At 42.0% G+C, this 16,678-nt stretch overlaps 1 non-coding gene across 1 annotated transcript; it reads left to right on the forward strand.

Moving 5' to 3' along the window:
- Positions 1-14,094: 14,094 nt before the first annotated feature.
- Positions 14,095-14,201, forward strand: LOC130977710 (small nucleolar RNA R71). The gene has a single exon (XR_009085390.1). It is a non-coding gene; the product is annotated as a small nucleolar RNA R71 (small nucleolar RNA).
- Positions 14,202-16,678: the final 2,477 nt, after the last annotated feature.

Below are 16,678 nucleotides of genomic sequence, written 5' to 3' on the forward strand. Positions count from 1 at the left end.
TTTCACTTTGTCGAAATCGAATGATGAATTCGGTTTTCATCGTGGTCGGGCGGTGAAGTTGGTTTTCACCTTGCCGACTTGTCGCTTTGTAATCGGACGATGAGTTTGGTTTTCATCTTGCCGACTTTGTCGTGATCGGGCGATGATTTTGGTGTTTCACCTTGCCGACCTGCCGTAGTCGGGCGTCTTTCTAGGTCGGGCAATCTTTTTGGATCTCGGCCTGGCGCCCTTTTTAGATTGCAGGCATGCCATGACCTTGGTAGCTCTTGCCCTTCAAGTTCGGGCAGTCTGTAGCAACCTTTCCCCAGTTCTTCTAAACAACTTGGTATAGTCCTTTCCAGTTGGGTGCTAGCTTTCCTTCTCCAGGTCGAGTTGTTCCGATATCATTTCGGATTAGGATAAGGTTGTTGTTGGCAAAGCTTCGCTGTACTACCTTCTGATTGTATCTTGAGGCCATTCGACGTTTTAACGCCTCTTCCTTGATCGGAGCTCTCTCTCGGACTCTTGGAAGTAGGTCGAGTTCTTTCCTTTGGATTTGGGAGTTGACCTCTTCATTGTAGAAGATCATTCTTGGGGGATCCTTCTTTGATCTCTACTGGGATCATTGCCTCCATTTCGTAAATCAATCGGAAGGGTGATTCCCCCGTGGTGAAGTGTGGAGTTGTCCGATATGCCCATAGGACTTGTGGGAGCTCTTCAGCCCAAGCTCCCTTTGTGTCCTTTAGTCTCCGTTTTAACCTAGCTAGTATGACTTTGTTGGCAGCTTCTGCTTGTCCATTGGCTTGTGGGTGTTCTACGGATGTGAATTGGTGCTTTATTTTCAAGTTAGCCACTCTTTTCTTGAAACCTGTGTCCGTGAATTGAGTGTCATTGTTTGTGGTGATGGAGTAAGAAACCCCAAACCTTGTAATAATGTTCTTGTACAAGAATTTCTGACTTCTTTGAGCAGTGGCATTAGCTAGGGGCTCTGCCTCAATCCATTTTGTGAAGTAATCCACCCCTACAATGAGGAACTTGACTTGTCCCGATCCTTGGAAAAATAGTCCGAGGAGGTCGAGTCCCCTCTTTGCGAACGGCCAAGGTGATGTTACACTGATGAGCTCCTCTGGTGGGGCAATGTGGAAGTTGGCATGCTTTTTGATGTAAAGCTTTGACTTTGTATTTGGGTTTTTGCTCTGTTGTTGCCTCCAAAGGGTGCCCTTGGACTTTTGTGTGAGTCCTGGGGTTTCCCTTTTACTGCCACGTCTGTCACTTTATGTTTTACTGTTATTGTCCGAGTTGTTTCCTTATTTGCCCGAGTTGTTTGGTAGTAATTCCATAGTCGACCTATGTCTTTGAGATGTCTACTAAGATCCCGGACAGCGTGTCTGATTAGCTGGATTTCATAGTTTAAATGCGTGTTACTGTGGCTGACCCTGAGTACATCCCTTATACCGCCTTCGAGACCGATTTGTTGTGGTCTTGTAATGTAGCTCGGATGAGGCTTCTGTTATTGCCCCTTGGTTGGCTAGTTTTGAAAATGCATCAGCTCGGGCATTCTGCTCTCAAGGTATGTGTCGGACCTCATATCCCCGAATTGTCCGAGCTGTTGGTGCTGGCTGGTTTTGAAAATGCATAAGCTCGGGCATTCTATGTGTCGGACTTCATTTTTCTCCGATTTGTCCGAGTTGTTGGTGCTGGCTGCATTAGCTCGGGCATTCTATGTGCCAGACTTCATTTTCCCGATTTGTCCGAGCTATTTTCTGTTTTTGTCCAGAGTCCCCCGAATTGTCCGAGATGTTCTCTGGTTTTGTCCAAGGTCTCCCGAATTATCCGAGCTGTCCTCTGTAGGATTCTTCCAGCTAAGTTTGTTTTCTGCAGGATGCCCTTTATTGGCTGGTTGGTTGGAACTCTGATAGTGTGAGCTTGAAAGTATGGGTGGAGTCGTCGAGAGGTGAGTATGAGGGTGTAGGCGAACTTTTTCTATCTGTTGATAGGTTAGTTCGGTCCCTTGTAAAGCTTTGCTGATGAAGTAGACGGGTTGTTTCCCACTTTCGTCTTCTCTGACTAGTGCTGAGGCTATTGCCTGACTTCCCACTGCGAGGTATAATGAGTTCTTCACTTTCCCGTGGTCTGGAAAGGATGGGTGGTTGCCCCAAGAATTTTGAAATCTCGGAAGGCTTGTTCGTACTCCGTTGTCCTTTTCAACTCGTCCGACCTCCTTGGTGTGAGGTGGACGTTCAACTCGTCCGACCTCTTTGGTGTGAGGTAGATGTTTAACTCGTTCGACCTCTTTGGTATGAGGTGGACCTTCAACTCGTCCGACCTCTTGGTTGTGAGGTGGACCTTCAACTTGTCCGACCTCTTTGGTGTGAGGTGGACCTTCAATTCGCCCGACATCTTCGGTGTGAGGTGGACCTTCAACTTGTCCGACCTCTTTGGTGTGAGGTGGAGCTTAAACTCGCCCGACATCTTCAGTGTGAGGTGGACCTTCAACTTGTCCGACCTCTTTGGTGTGAGGTAGACCTTAACTCGCCCGACCTCTTCGGTGTGAGGTGGACCTTCACCTTGTCCGACCTCTTTGTTGTGAGATGGACCTTCAACTTGTCCGACCTCTTTGTTGTGAGGTGGACCTTAACTTGCCCGACCTCTTCCGTGTGAGGTGGACCTTCAACTCGTCCGACCTCTTTGGTGTGAGGTGGACCTTCAACTCGCCCGACCTCTTCGGTGTGAGGTGGACCTTCAACTTGCCCAATTCTTTGTTATGAGGTGGGCCTTCAACTCGTCCGACCTCTTTCTCCTTTTTGCTTTTGATTGGGCGAGGTGGTGGGATCTTCTCCGATTGATCTTCTCTTTTCTTGGACTCTTTATCCTTGTCCCGTGGTGGGTTAGGAGAATTCGGTTTTTTAGCTTTCTCCTAGTCGAGAGTTCTCTTCCATGTTGATGTATTTCTGTTCCCGTTCCTGTACCTCGTTCAGAGATGTTGGGTGCTTCTTGGATATTGAGTGGCTGAGAGGTCCTTCTCTTAGGCCATTGATGAGTCCCATGATGGCCGCTTTTGTTGGAAGACTTTGTATGTCAAGGCATGCGTTGTTGAATCTTTCCATGTAGCTGTGAAGGCTTTTCTGATCTCCTTGTTTAATTCCCAGCAAGCTTGAAGTGTGTTTGGCTTTATCCTTCTGGATGGAGAACCTGGCGAGGAATCTTCTTAACAAGGTCGTCAAACTTGTGATGGATCTTGGAGACAAACTGTCGAAGCACCATATTGCTGTCTTCGTTAGAGTAGTCGGGAAGACTTTGCATCGAATGGCGTCCGATGTGTCGGTGAGGTACATTCTTCTGAAATTACTGAGATGATGGCTTGGATCCAATGTGCCGCCGTACGGGATCATGTCGGGAGCCTTGAAGTCCTTTGGGACTTTAGCTTTCATGATATCTTTGGTGAATGGGTCTTGATCTTTGTAGGGGCTGTCTTCGTGACCGGATCGAGTTGTTTTGGTCTTGAGATCTGCTTCGAGTTTTAGGAGCTTGTCCTTTAACTCGTGGCATCACCTAACTTCCCTTCGTAGGTCTCTCTCAGCTTCTTGTTGATGTTCCACCTTTTTTTCGAGTTGCTTTAAGCGATCTTGAAGTGCCTCCATAGCCTCCTCTTTTGGCGAATTCTCGCCTTTGGTGGGTTGAAGAGTATCTTTTGGTGTAGTATCCGCGTCTTTGTGTGGTGTTCTATCCTCTAGATCTGAATCATGGTCGTTGTCATGGTTGTCCGCCATGGTGATGGGATGACTTCCAGGTTCCCCGGCAACGGCGCCAATGTTCCGAGGGTAACCTGAAACTGTAGGTCGATCTCGGATGAGATCTTCTGTGTTGGTCGGAGCTGTTGTGTCCGACTTGTTGATGGTGGTCGGAGCCGCCGCGTCCGACTTGTAGATGGTGGCCAGAGCTGCCGCGTCCGACTTGTTGGACTGGTTGCACTGCTGATCCTTCATCACCGGAGGGTGGGGGGTACCTGCAAGAGACTCCGATGCTTAAGTTAGCATGGGTATTAAACAGGTTTTATGTAGAATCAGAGTATGAGTTATACCTGGGTGCTCCAGTGTATTTATAATGGTGAGAAGTGACCTTCTTAGATAAGATAAGTTAGTTATCTTATCTTATCTTATCTTATCTTTTGGTGAGGTCAGCTTATCTTCAACGGAACCGCCTTTATCTTTCGGCTGCCTTTGGATTGGGCTGTGTTCCTTCGTTTGGGCCTTCTTGGGCCTCTGTGGCGTTTTGGCCAAGCTCTTTGAGAAGAGGTCGGATATTGGCCGAGCTCTTTGAGAAGAGGTCGGATATTGGCCGAGCTCTTTAAGAAGAGGTCGGATAGCCTGACCTGAAGAGGTCGGTTGGCTTGTTGCTAAACATCCCAGGTCGGACATCTTGACCCAGGGTATGAACAGAATCCATCACCTTTCTTAAATGAAAAATGTTCTTAATTGAAAAAGAGAAGAATTGCATGAATTTTGAATTTTATAACAGATTAATTATTTTGATGTGGTGGCAATATTTTGGTTTCTGAATGTATGCTTGAACAGTGCAAATGTCTTTTGAATTTGTTGTTCATGAATGATTGGCTCTTGAAAGAATGATGAAAAAGGAGACATGTTTCCGAGGATCTGAAAAATCATAAAAATGATTCTTGAAGCAAGAAAAAGTTGTGAATATTCAAAAAAAAAAAAACGAAAAGAAAAAAAAAGGAAGAGAAAGAAATACAGTTGTGATCCAAGGCAAAAAGAGTGTGCTTAAGAACCTTGGACACCTCTAATTGGGGACTCTAGCAAAGCTGAGTCACAGTCTAAAAAGGTTCACCCAATTATGTGTCTGTGGCATGTATGTATCCGGTGGTAATACTGGAAGACAGAGTGCTTTGGGCCACGGCCAAGACTCATAAAGTAGCTGTGTTCAAGAATCATCATACTTAACTAAGAGAATCAATAACACTATCTGGATTCTGAGTTCCTATAGAAGCCAATCATTCTGAATTTCAAAGGATAGAGTGAGTTGCCAAAACTATTCGGAGGCAAAAAGCTAAAAGCCCCGCTCATCTAATTAATACTGATCTTCATAGATGTTTTTGGAATTCATTGCATATTCTCTTCTTTTTATCTTATTTGATTTTCAGTTGCTTGGGGACAAGCAACAATTTAAGTTTGGTGTTGTGATGAGCGGATAATTTATACGCTTTTTGGCATTGTTTTTAGTATGTTTTTAGTTTGTTTTAGTTAGTTTTTATTATATTTTTATTAATTTTTAGTTAAAATTCACTTTTCTGGACTTTACTATGAGTTTGTGTGTTTTTTTGTGATTTCAGGTATTTTCTGGCTGAAATTGAGGGATCTGAGCAAAAATCTGATTAAGAGGCTAAAAAGGACTGCAGATGCTGTTTGATTCTGACCTCCCTGCACTCGAAGTGGATTTTATGGAGCTACAGAAGCCCAATTGGCGCGCTCTCAACTGCGTTGAAAAGTAGACATCCTGGGCTTTCTAGCAATATATAATAGTCCATACTTTGCCCGAGATTTGATGGCCCAAACCGGCGTTCCAAATCAGCTCAAAACTGCCCGGCGTTAAACGCTGGAACTGGCACAAGAATGGGAGTTAAACGCCCAAACAGGCACAAAAGCTGGCGTTTAACTCCAAGAAAAGTCTCTACACATGAAAGCTTCAATGCTCAGCCCAAGCACACACCAAGTGGGCCCGGAAGTGGATTTTTATGTCATTTACTCATTTCTGTAAACCCTAGGCTACTAGTTCTCTACAAATAGGACCTCTCGCTATTGTATTTTCATCTGAAGATCTTTGAATCTTTTGATCACGTTTTGGGGGCTGGCCTCACAGCCATACCTAGACCTTGTTCTTATGTATTTTCAACGGTGGAGTTTCTACACACCATAGATTAAGGTGTGGAGCTCTGCTGTACCTCGAGTATCAATGCAATTACTATTGTTCTTCTATTCAATTCAGCTTATTCTTACTCAAGATATTCATTCGCACTCAAGAACTTGATGAATGTGATGATTATGTGACGCTCATCATCATTCTCAATTATGAACGCGTGCCTGACAACCACTTCCGCTCTACAAGCAAACAAGGCTTGAATGTTTATCTCTTGGATTCCTTAATCAGAATCTTCGTGGTATAAGCTAGAATTGATGGCGGCATTCAAGAGAATCCAGAAGATCTAAACCTTGTTTGTGGTATTCTGAGTAGGATTCAAGGATTGAATGACTGTAACGAGCTTTAAACTCGCGATTGTGGGGCGTTAGTGACAGACGCAAAAGAATCAATGGATTCTATTCCGACAGGATTGAGAACCGACAGCTGAATAGCCGTGCTGTGACAGAGCGCGTTGAACATTTTCACTGAGAGGACAGGACTGTAGCCACTGACAACGGTGATGCCCAACATACAGCTTGCCATGGAAAGGAGTAAGAAGGATTGGATGAAGACAGTAGGAAAGCAGAGAGACGGAAGGGACAAAGCATCTCCGTACGCTTATCTGAAATTCTCACCAATGAACTACATAAGTATCTCTATCTTTATTTTATGCTTTATTCATAAATCACCCATAACCATTTGAATCTGCCTCACTGAGATTTACAAGGTGACCATAGCTTGCTTCATACCAACAATATCCATGGGATCGACCCTTACTCGCGTAAGGTTTATTACTTGGACGACCCAGTGCACTTGCTGGTTAGTTGTGCGAAGTTGTGATAAAGAGTTGAGATTGCAATTGAGCGTACCATGTTGATGGCGCCATTGATGATCACAATTTCGTGCACCACAATCCAATCTCTCTAAGCTTGAACAATTGCCCAATTCCTTGATTTAATTGCTCATGGGAAGAGATGAAGTGTGGTCACTGATTATACCACATGTATTTCCAAATCAAAGTGTTGGGAGGATTACATGTCACTATATCCGCACAAACCCCAATTTGGTCCAACATGAGAAAGCATTTCTAGCATGATCTCCTCATCCCTTTTCTAAGGCAAAGAGGAGATCCAATTATGGAGAGTTTCTTTTCCAAGATAACTAACCAATTGGATGAAGATCGAAAGCTTTCTAGTAAGATCAAGAGAAAAGAAAGAAGAAGAAGAATGAAAACTATAATTGATCCATCAAATTACAACAGAGCTCCCTAACCCAATGAAAAGGGTTTAGTTGTTCATAGCTCTAGAAATAAAAAATGGCAGAAAAGAAGAATCCATGCTAAAATTGCAGAAAAGTAAATATACAGAGGTAGTTCTCCCAAGTGCCAAGCTTCTCTATAGTTCAATACTACTCCTATATATACTACTCCTCTTGATCTTCTAGTGAGTTCTTCAAGTCTTGGATGTGGGATATGGATCTTGAGTTAAAGCAGTTCTAATCTTTAGTGGGCCCAGCTTGCAGAGAAGTATGAATTAGGCATGGGCGTTAGTGAGATTAACGTTAAGTGACATTGTGGGTTCGAGAATGTTAGTGGCAATCACTTTTTCCACTAACGTTCCACCCTCAAATACTTCACGTTAACTCCAACGTTAGTGGCACTAATGTGACCACTAACGTTGCCTTCTAGATCTTTGCTAACGTTATTGGGACTCACTTTTCCCAATAACGTTGGCTTATGCCCCTTTCGCAAGCGTTATTGGGACTCACCTTTCCCAATAACGTTGCTATGTGCCTTTTGTCCCTACGTTAGAGTTCATGTTACTGTAACTAACGTAGCTCTTAACGTGGGTATGCTTCACCTTCGAGAGCGTTAGTGACACTTACCTTTGTCACTAACGCTCCAATTGCCTCTATTCTCCACGTTAGAGCTCACATTAACTAAGTTAACGTGGCTCTTAACGTGGTAGTAATGCCATCTTCCAACGTTAGTGACAAAGGTGAGTGTCACTAACGTTGGTTCATCAATCCTCAACTCCACGTTAACTCTCATGTTAGTGGTCTTAACGTGACCACTAACGTGGGCAATGCTAGTTGATCCAACGTTAGTGACAAAGGTGAGTGTCACTAACGTTGGCGTTGTTCTTCTCTTCTACGTTAGAGTTCACGTTAACTTAGTTAACGTGACTCTTAACGTAGCTCATTGCCAAGTCTTGGAACGTTAGTGGTGTTCACATTTCCCACTAACGTTGGAGTAGAACGTTAGTGGTGTTCACATTTCCTCACTAACGTTGGAGTTCTCTTTTGTCTCCACGTTAACTACCACGTTAACTTAGTTAACGTGGCAAGTAACGTGAGCTATTGATGGCTTCGTAGGCGTTATTGGTGATCACTTTTCTCATTAACATTGCAAGCTATTTACCATTCCACGTTAGTATTCACGTTAACTAGATTAACGTGAGTACTAACGTGGTTCTTCCTTGCTTCCTTTGCCCTGAAATCAAGCAAATAAAGTGCATCAAAGCTCTAGCCAAAGTCATGAGATTATGCATCATCAATTTATCATGCAATTCTAGCAAAATCCTCATAAAATCATATGAAATTCACAATAGTTGCTTGAATCAAGGTGTAAGTGTATTTTCATTCAAAACTTGCCTTATTGACTAAGAAAATGCATGAAACTACCCTAAAACAGTAAAGAAAAGGTCAGTGAAACTGGCCTAGATGCCCTGGCATCACAACACCAAACTTAAAACTTGCTTGTCCCTAAGCAAGTACTGAAACATAGGAAGAATGAAATGAAAGAACAAGAAGATAAAATAGAAGTAGAATTCCTGGTTTATGGGGTTTCATGCATAGCAACTTAGGTTCTTTCTCTTTAGGTTTCAAGCCTTTATCAATTCCTTGGTCATTTTCTTGATTGCATCCTTTGAGACTTTGTTCTTGTTGATCCTTCCTTCTTTTTCAAAGTTTATTACCTTCTTCTTTTGGCTAAGTGCTCTGTAAGAGGGCGACTCTTTACGATAAGCTTTCAGCCAACACTCCCGAACCAGTTGGTTCAAGGTGCTAGGTGTTAAGACACCCCTAAAGACTTACTCCCTCAAGTCTCTTTCCATCATACATACACACCACAGGCACATGGTTTGTTATTTTTCTTTCTTGAGACCTTGGTGTCCAGCACCTCTTTGGGTTATTAAGTGCTCTGTAGCAAAGGTTACTCTTGATAGTGGACTTTCAGCTGATAATCCCGGATTAGTTAATCCAAGTTACCAAGTGATAAGGCACTCCTAAGAGCTTATTCATCCAAGTATATCCCTTGCACATAAACACCACATTTGCATAGAATTCCTTGATGAGGGTTGCATTAATCCTTGTTTCTGGATTGGTGAGCTTTTGCCAACCTCTTTGCTCAATCTTCTCTCGAATTTGTGGACATTCATCTTCGTTAAACTGGAATGTTAACTCGGGCAGTATCTTTTTGTCCTTTATTCGTTCGAACTCAAGCTCATGGAAGGCCATTTTGAATCTCCCTCCATCGAAGGGGATGCTCTCCACTGGTTCCTTCCTCTTTTGTCTCTTGGAGCTTGATGATGCCATAAGTGAAAATTGGTTTACGAAGGCGGTGAGGGATTATGAGTTTGAAGATAGAGTTTGGTTGGTCTGAGGAAAGATGTGTCTTAAAGGACTGTGTTTTGAGAGAAGGAAGAAATGTGAGTTGGATGAATAGTTGAGAAGGGTTAAAGTGGCGAACGTTCCTTATATAGGCTGGTGGTGAAAATTGAAGGGTGTAAATTGTTAGGGAAATTCAATGGTGGATAGTTGGGGTTTGGCACAAGGTGAGCACAAGGATCATCATATTTAAGAATTGATTGCATCGGTTTCCAAGATGGACCTTTCTCATCCTTGCATGGCAACATTTTCCAAGGGTTTCTCCTTGAAGACAAGTGTATAACCCCCCTAATTGAAGTGGCCGAACCTCCTTCCATTGGTTGTTCCATCAATCTACTCCAACCTCCCTTTTTTCATTTCCTATACAAAACAAAAGGAATACAAAAAGTTAATTGAATTTTTGGTGGAAAGATTTAAAATAAGAACTAGCTACCGTAAAAAAAAAATTTTTTTATGATCTTCATGAAGACAAAACAACTGACTTCTTTGATGCTCAGATATGCACATTGGTGACACCAAACTTAGTTTGTGATCATGTGGTGTTTAAGGGTTTAATCAAGACTCTTAGCCCAAAATGACATAAATTGTGTTCATGCCATCTTAATGTGCCTTGAACACTGGTGGACGAAATTGTGATCATCAACAATGGCTCCAAAGACTTGGTGCTCTCAAACATAAATCACACTTTGTCACAACTCTGTACAACTAACCAGCAAGTGTACTGGGTCGTCCAAGTAATACCTTACGTGAGTAAGGGTCGATCCCACAGAGATTGTTGGTATGAAGCAAGCTATGGTCATCTTGTAAATCCCAGTTAGGCGGATTCAACTATATTAAGAGATTATTGGATTTTCGAATAATAATAATAAATTTAAACAGAAAATAAAGATAGAGTTACTCATGTAATTCAATGATGGGAATTTCAGATAAGTGTATGGAGGTGCTGTGGTCCTTCCGAATCTCTACTTTCCTACTGCTTTTATCCAATCTTTGTCACTCCTTTCTATGGCAAGCTGTATGTAGGCCATCACTGTTGTCAATGGCTACATCCCATCCTCTCAGTGAAAATGGTCCAAATGCTCTGTCACAGCACGGCTAATCATCTGTCGGTTCTCGATCATGTTGGAATAGAATCCCTTGATTCTTTTGCGTTTGTCATCACGCCCAGCAATCGTGAGTTTGAAGGTCATCACAATCATTCCATCCCGGAATCCTACTCGGAATACCACAGACAAGGTTAGACTTTCGGGATTCCCATGAATGTCGCCATCAATTCTAGCTTATACCACGAAGATTCTGATTAAGGAATCCAAGAGATATGCGCTCGGTCTAAGGTAGAACGGAAGTGGTTGTCAGTCATGCGTTCATAGGTGAGAATGATGATGAGTGTCAAAAATCATCAGATTCATCATGTTGAAGTGCAACGAATATCTTAGAATAGGAATAAGTTGAATTGAATAGAAAATAGTAATAATTGCATTGAAACTTGAGGTACAGCAGAGCTCCACACCCATAATCTATGGTGTGCAGAAACTCCACCGTTGAAAATACATAAGTGATGAAGGTCCAGACATGGCCGAATGGCCAGCCCCCAATGTCTAAGATCGCATAAACTGATCAAAGATGTCTAATACAATAGTAAACTATCTTATTTATACTAGACTAGCTACTAGGGTTTACAGAAGTAAATAATTGATGCATAAATCCACTTCCGGGGCCCACTTGGTGTGTGTTTGGGCTGAGCTTGATCTTTACACGAGCTGAGGCTTATCTTGGAGCTGAACGCCAAGTTGTAACGTGTTTTTGGCGTTCAACTTTGGTTCGTGACGTGTTTCTGGCGTTTGACTCCAGAATGCAGCATGAAACTGGCGTTGAGCGCCAGTTTACGTCGTCAAATCTCGAATAAAGTATAAACTATTATATATTGCTGGAAAGCGCTGGATGTCTACTTTCCAACGCCATTAATAGCGCACCATTTGGAGTTCTGTAGCTTCAGAAAATCTATTTCGAGTGCAGGGAAGTCAGAATCCAACAGCATCAGCAGTCCTTTGTCAGCCTTCTTATCAGAGTTTTGCACAGGTCCCTCAATTTCAGCCAAAAAATATCTGAAATCACAGAAAAATACACAAACTCATAGTAAAGTCCAGAAATGTAAATTTGACATAAAAACTAATGAAAACATCCCTAAAAGTAACTAGATCATACTAAAAACTACCTAAAAATAATGCCAAAAAGAGTATAAATTATCCGCTCATCAAACACCAAACTTGTTATTCACTATATATTGCATATAAGGGTTCTGTTAAATGTTTGTCAAAGTTGTTTTGAAATTCATGATCTTACTTTATTAACTAACACTAAAGAATTTAAAAGAAGGGATAAGAATCATTGGTTGCCTCCCATGAAGCGCTTCTTTAACGTCATTAGCTTGACGGTTGATCCTTGTCAAGGTGGCTGATAGTGCTTGAAATCTTCTCCTCTTGCAGTGAACCTATGTCCATTGGCTTTGTTGATAAGCTCCATATGCTCTAAGGACAAGATTTTGTTGATGGTATACACTGGAGGCAGCTGAGATGGAATAGTGGGGAGGTGAGGTGGTATGGATGGAAAGTATGTAGAGACCACTTCATCACCTGGCGAGAAATCTTTTGTAGGAATTTTCTTCTTTTTCCATCCCCTTGGGACTTTTTTCTTGTGTCTGTTGATGCCAACTTGTTCTTTGTGGTTTCCTTTCTGAGGATGGTTTTGTTGTCTATTTCATGTGATTCTGGTGGGTCTGGTTCCTTTTGGATTACACTTGGCTGTTTCTCCTTCTGATTACATTGGTTGTTGATTATAGGAGTCCTTATGTGTGGTGCTTGTGCTTCCTTATTTGGCTCCTCCATCAGCTCATTGTCATCATGATCTGCTTCTTGTGAGAGGTTAAAAACATTGAAAGTGAGCTACTCATCATGTATTCTCAGCACTAACTCTCCTCGCTCTACATCTATGAGTGCCACAGCTGTGGCTAGGAATGGCCTTCCCAGAATGATGGGGTAACTAGGATTCTCATCCATTTCCAGGACAACAAATTCTATGGGAAGATAGTAGCTTCCAACCTTCACCAGCACATTTTCAACTACTCCTATTGTCTGTTTTTGAGTTTTGTCAGCCAATCTGATAATTACATCAGTAGGAGTTAGTTCATTGATTTGGAGCTTCTTCATGAGGGAGAGGGGCATTAAGTTGATGCTTGCTCCCAAGTCACAAAGCCCTTTGTCAATCTTTGTTTCGCCTATAGCACAAGGAATGTGGAAACTTCCTAGATCCTTCTTCTTTGTAGGTGGCCCTGGTTGAATGAGAGCTTTGCAATCCCTGTTCATCTTTATTGTCTGTCCACCCTTCAGTGGATTTTTTCTGGCTAGTAGATCCTTTATATACTTGATGTAGAAAGGCATTTGCTGGAGGGCCTTAATGAATGGTATATTTACATCAAGAGATGCAAACATATCGAGGAACCTTGAATACATTCTCCCTGCTACACCACCTTTAAGCCTTTGGGGAAAAGGTGCATATGGGTTCAATACCTCCTTCTTCTTCATCTCTTCCTTGAGTATGGGTTGAAGTGCATGGCTTATTTCTTCTTGATTTTCCTTTTGATTATCATGGAGGTGTTCTACTCCATTCATACTTCTCTCATCAATTGTGGTTATCATCTTACATTCCTCCCACCTTACTTTCTTTGTTTCTCCCCTTGGATTCTTCTCTGTGTCACTGGGAAATCCATCAGTGGGTTAGGGAATTTGTTGAGATAGATACCCTACTTGGGACTCCAATCTCTTGATGTTTTCTCTTTGGTTTTTGATATTGGCTCGTATTTCTTCCTTAAACATCTTATTGTCTTGGACTTCTCTGCATAAGTTTTCAAGTAGAGCCTCAATCTTTGAGAGTCTATCATCTGTTAGAGATGGTAGGTTGAGATTAGGTGGTTGAGAAGGTTGGTTAGGTGGGTGTTGATAGGACCTTTGTGAGGTGTGTTGGTGAGTTGCATTGTTGTTGGAATTGAGGTTGTGGTGTCTCTAATCTTGACCTTCATCTGGTTGATTTCCCCACCCAAAGTTAGGGTGATTTCTCCATCTATAGTTGTAAGTTTTGGAGTATGGATCATGGATTTGTCTAGGTGTGTTTCCAACATAGTTGGCTTGCTCCCAGTCACCTTCTTCTCCTATATTCACTCCTTCTTGAGCTGGTGATGAAGTGATGGCTGCTGCAACTTGGTTTTCCTCCACCTTCTTAGTAAGATCTACTAGCTGCTTGGTGATCATCTTATTTTGATCTAGCAATGCATCCATGTGGTTCAGCTCCATTACTCCTCTAGTGTTACTTCTTTCGGAGGCATAGAAGTAGTCATTCTCAGCAACTGTTTCAATGACATCTATGGCTTCTTCAATGGTTTTCTTCTTGTTTAGAGAGCCTCTTGATGAATGATCTACGGCCTTCTTTGACTCATAGGAAAGACCTTCATAGAAAATATGAAGTTGAACCCATTCATTGAACATATCTGGTGGGCATCTTCTTGTTAAGTCCTTGAATCTCTCCCATGCTTCATAGAGAGTCTCACCATCTTGCTGCCTGAAAGTCTGCACCTCAGCTCTCAGCCTGTTGATTCTTTGAGGAGGGTAGAATTTTGCCAAAAATTTGTTCACCACATCTTCCCAATTTGTTAAGCTCTCCTTTGGGAAGGATTCAAGCCATTTGGATGCCTTGTCCCTGAGTGAAAAAGGGAACAAGAGCAGCCTATAGACATTCGGGTGGACTCCATTAGACTTCACAGTGTCACAAATTCTCAGGAAGGTGGTTAGGTATTGATTGGGGTCTTCTTGAGCACTTCCTCCAAATGAATAATTGTTCTAAACAAGGGTGATGAGCTGGGGTTTTAGTTCAAAGTTGTTGGCATGTATGGTGGGCTTCTGGATGCTACTTCCACAGTTTCCTGGATTAGGATTAATGTAGGAGCCTAGAACTCTCCTTTCTTGCCCAGCACGGTTTGCAGGGCCTTCTCTAGCATGGTTGTGAGCTTCTTCTTCATGATTATTTTCCAAATTCTCTTCCATGTTGGGTTCAAAGTACTCTTCCTCTTCCTCAGCACCAACAATTCCTCTCCCTCTTGCTTCCCTCCTTAGTCTCCAGAGGGTCTTTTCAGGTTCTGAATCGAAGGAAGTTGAAGCTCCCTCTCTTCTCCCTATCATACAACTAACAAAACACACAGCAAGAGATAAAATAAAGAGATAATTCTTGTTAGAGTAATTGTTAGTGTGAGTGATGCAAATTATCAAACAGTTAGTGGGTTAGTGAGCAGAATTGTAATTAACAAAAGAAAAGAAAGAAAAACAAAGAAGGTGAAGGGGATGAGGAAGAAACTAAACAAACTGAAGGAAATTGACTGAATCAAATAAACAAATAAAGAAAAAAGAAAAATGCTCAATCTAGTGAACTTCCAACTTAATCATTGTTGATTCAAAATCAATCCCCAGCAACGGCGCCATATACCGAATTGTCGTCAAGTAAAAACTCACAATAGAGTGAGGTCGAATCCCACAAGGATTGATTGGTCAAGCAATTTTAATTGGAAGAATATGCTAGTTGAGCTAAACAGGATGTAGTTGAGAATTGCAGAAAATTAAATGGCAGGAAAGTAAATAACAGAAAATAAAGTGCAGAATCTTAAATGGGAATTTGGGGCAATGAGCATGAAAATAAATGATAGAAAGTAAAGAGAATGGGTAAGATCAGAAATGGAGAAATCATTGGGTTCAGGAGATGTTGCATTCTCCGGATCAAGTTCATTCTCATCTCTTCCTCAATTAATGCATTCATTGATCTCCTTGGCAATCTTAAGTGATTGGATCCCAATTCCTTGGCAATCCAATCTCTATAAGCTTGAACAATTGCCCAATTCCTTGATTTAATTGCTCATGGGAAGAGATGAAGTGTGGTCAATGATTATACCTCATGTATTTCCAAATCAAAGTGTTGGGAGGATTACATGTCACTATATCCGCCCAAACCCCAATTTGGTCCAACATGAGAAAGCATTTCTAGCATGATCTCCTCATCCCTTTTCCAAGGCTCAAAGGAGATCCAATTATGGAGAGTTTTTTTTCAAGACAACTAACCACTTGGATGAAGATCGAAGGCTTTCTAGTAAGATCAGGAGAAAAGAAAGAAGAAGAAGAATGAAAACTATAATTGATCCATCAAATTACAACAGAGCTCCCTAACCCAATGAAAGGGGTTTAGTAGTTCATAGCTCTAGAAATAAAAAATGGCAGCAAAGAAGAATCCATGCTAAAAGTGCAGAAAAATAAATATACAGAGGTAGTTCTCCCAAGTTCCAAGCTTCTCTATAGTTCAAAACTACTCCTATATATACTACTCCTCTTGATCTTCTAGTGAGTTCTTCAAGTCTTGGATGTGGGCTCTGGATCTTGAGTTGAAGCAGTTCTAATTTTTAGTGAGCCCAGCTTGCAGAGAAGTATGAATTAGGCATGGGCGTTAGTGAGATTAATGTTAAGTGACATTGTGGGTTCGAGAACGTTAGTGGCAATCACTTTTTCCACTAACGTTCCACCCTCAAATACCTCACATTAACTCCAACGTTAGTGGCACTAACGTGACCACTAACGTTGCCTTCTAGATCTTTGCTAACGTTATTGGGACTCACTTTTCCCAATAACGTTGGCTTATACCCTTTTTGCAAGCGTTATTGGGACTCACCTTTCCCAATAACGTTGCTATGTGCCTTTTGTCCCTACGTTAGAGTTCACGTTAGTGTAACTAACGTGGCTCTTAACGTGGGTATGCTTCACCTTCGAGAGCGTTAGTGACACTTACCTTTGTCACTAACGCTCTAATTGCCTCAATTCTCCACGTTAGAGCTCACGTTAACTAAGTTAACGTGGCTCTTAACGTGGTAGTAATGCCATCTTCCAACGTTAGTGACAAAGGTGAGTGTCACTAACGTTGGTTCATCAATCCTCAACTCCACGTTAACTCTCACGTTAGTGGTCTTAACGTGATCATTAACATGGGCAATGCTAGTTGATCCAACGTTAGTGACAAAGGTGAGTGTCACTAA

Source organism: Arachis stenosperma, chromosome 4 (assembly GCF_014773155.1).
Source record: "Arachis stenosperma cultivar V10309 chromosome 4, arast.V10309.gnm1.PFL2, whole genome shotgun sequence".
NCBI lineage: Eukaryota > Viridiplantae > Streptophyta > Magnoliopsida > Fabales > Fabaceae > Arachis > Arachis stenosperma.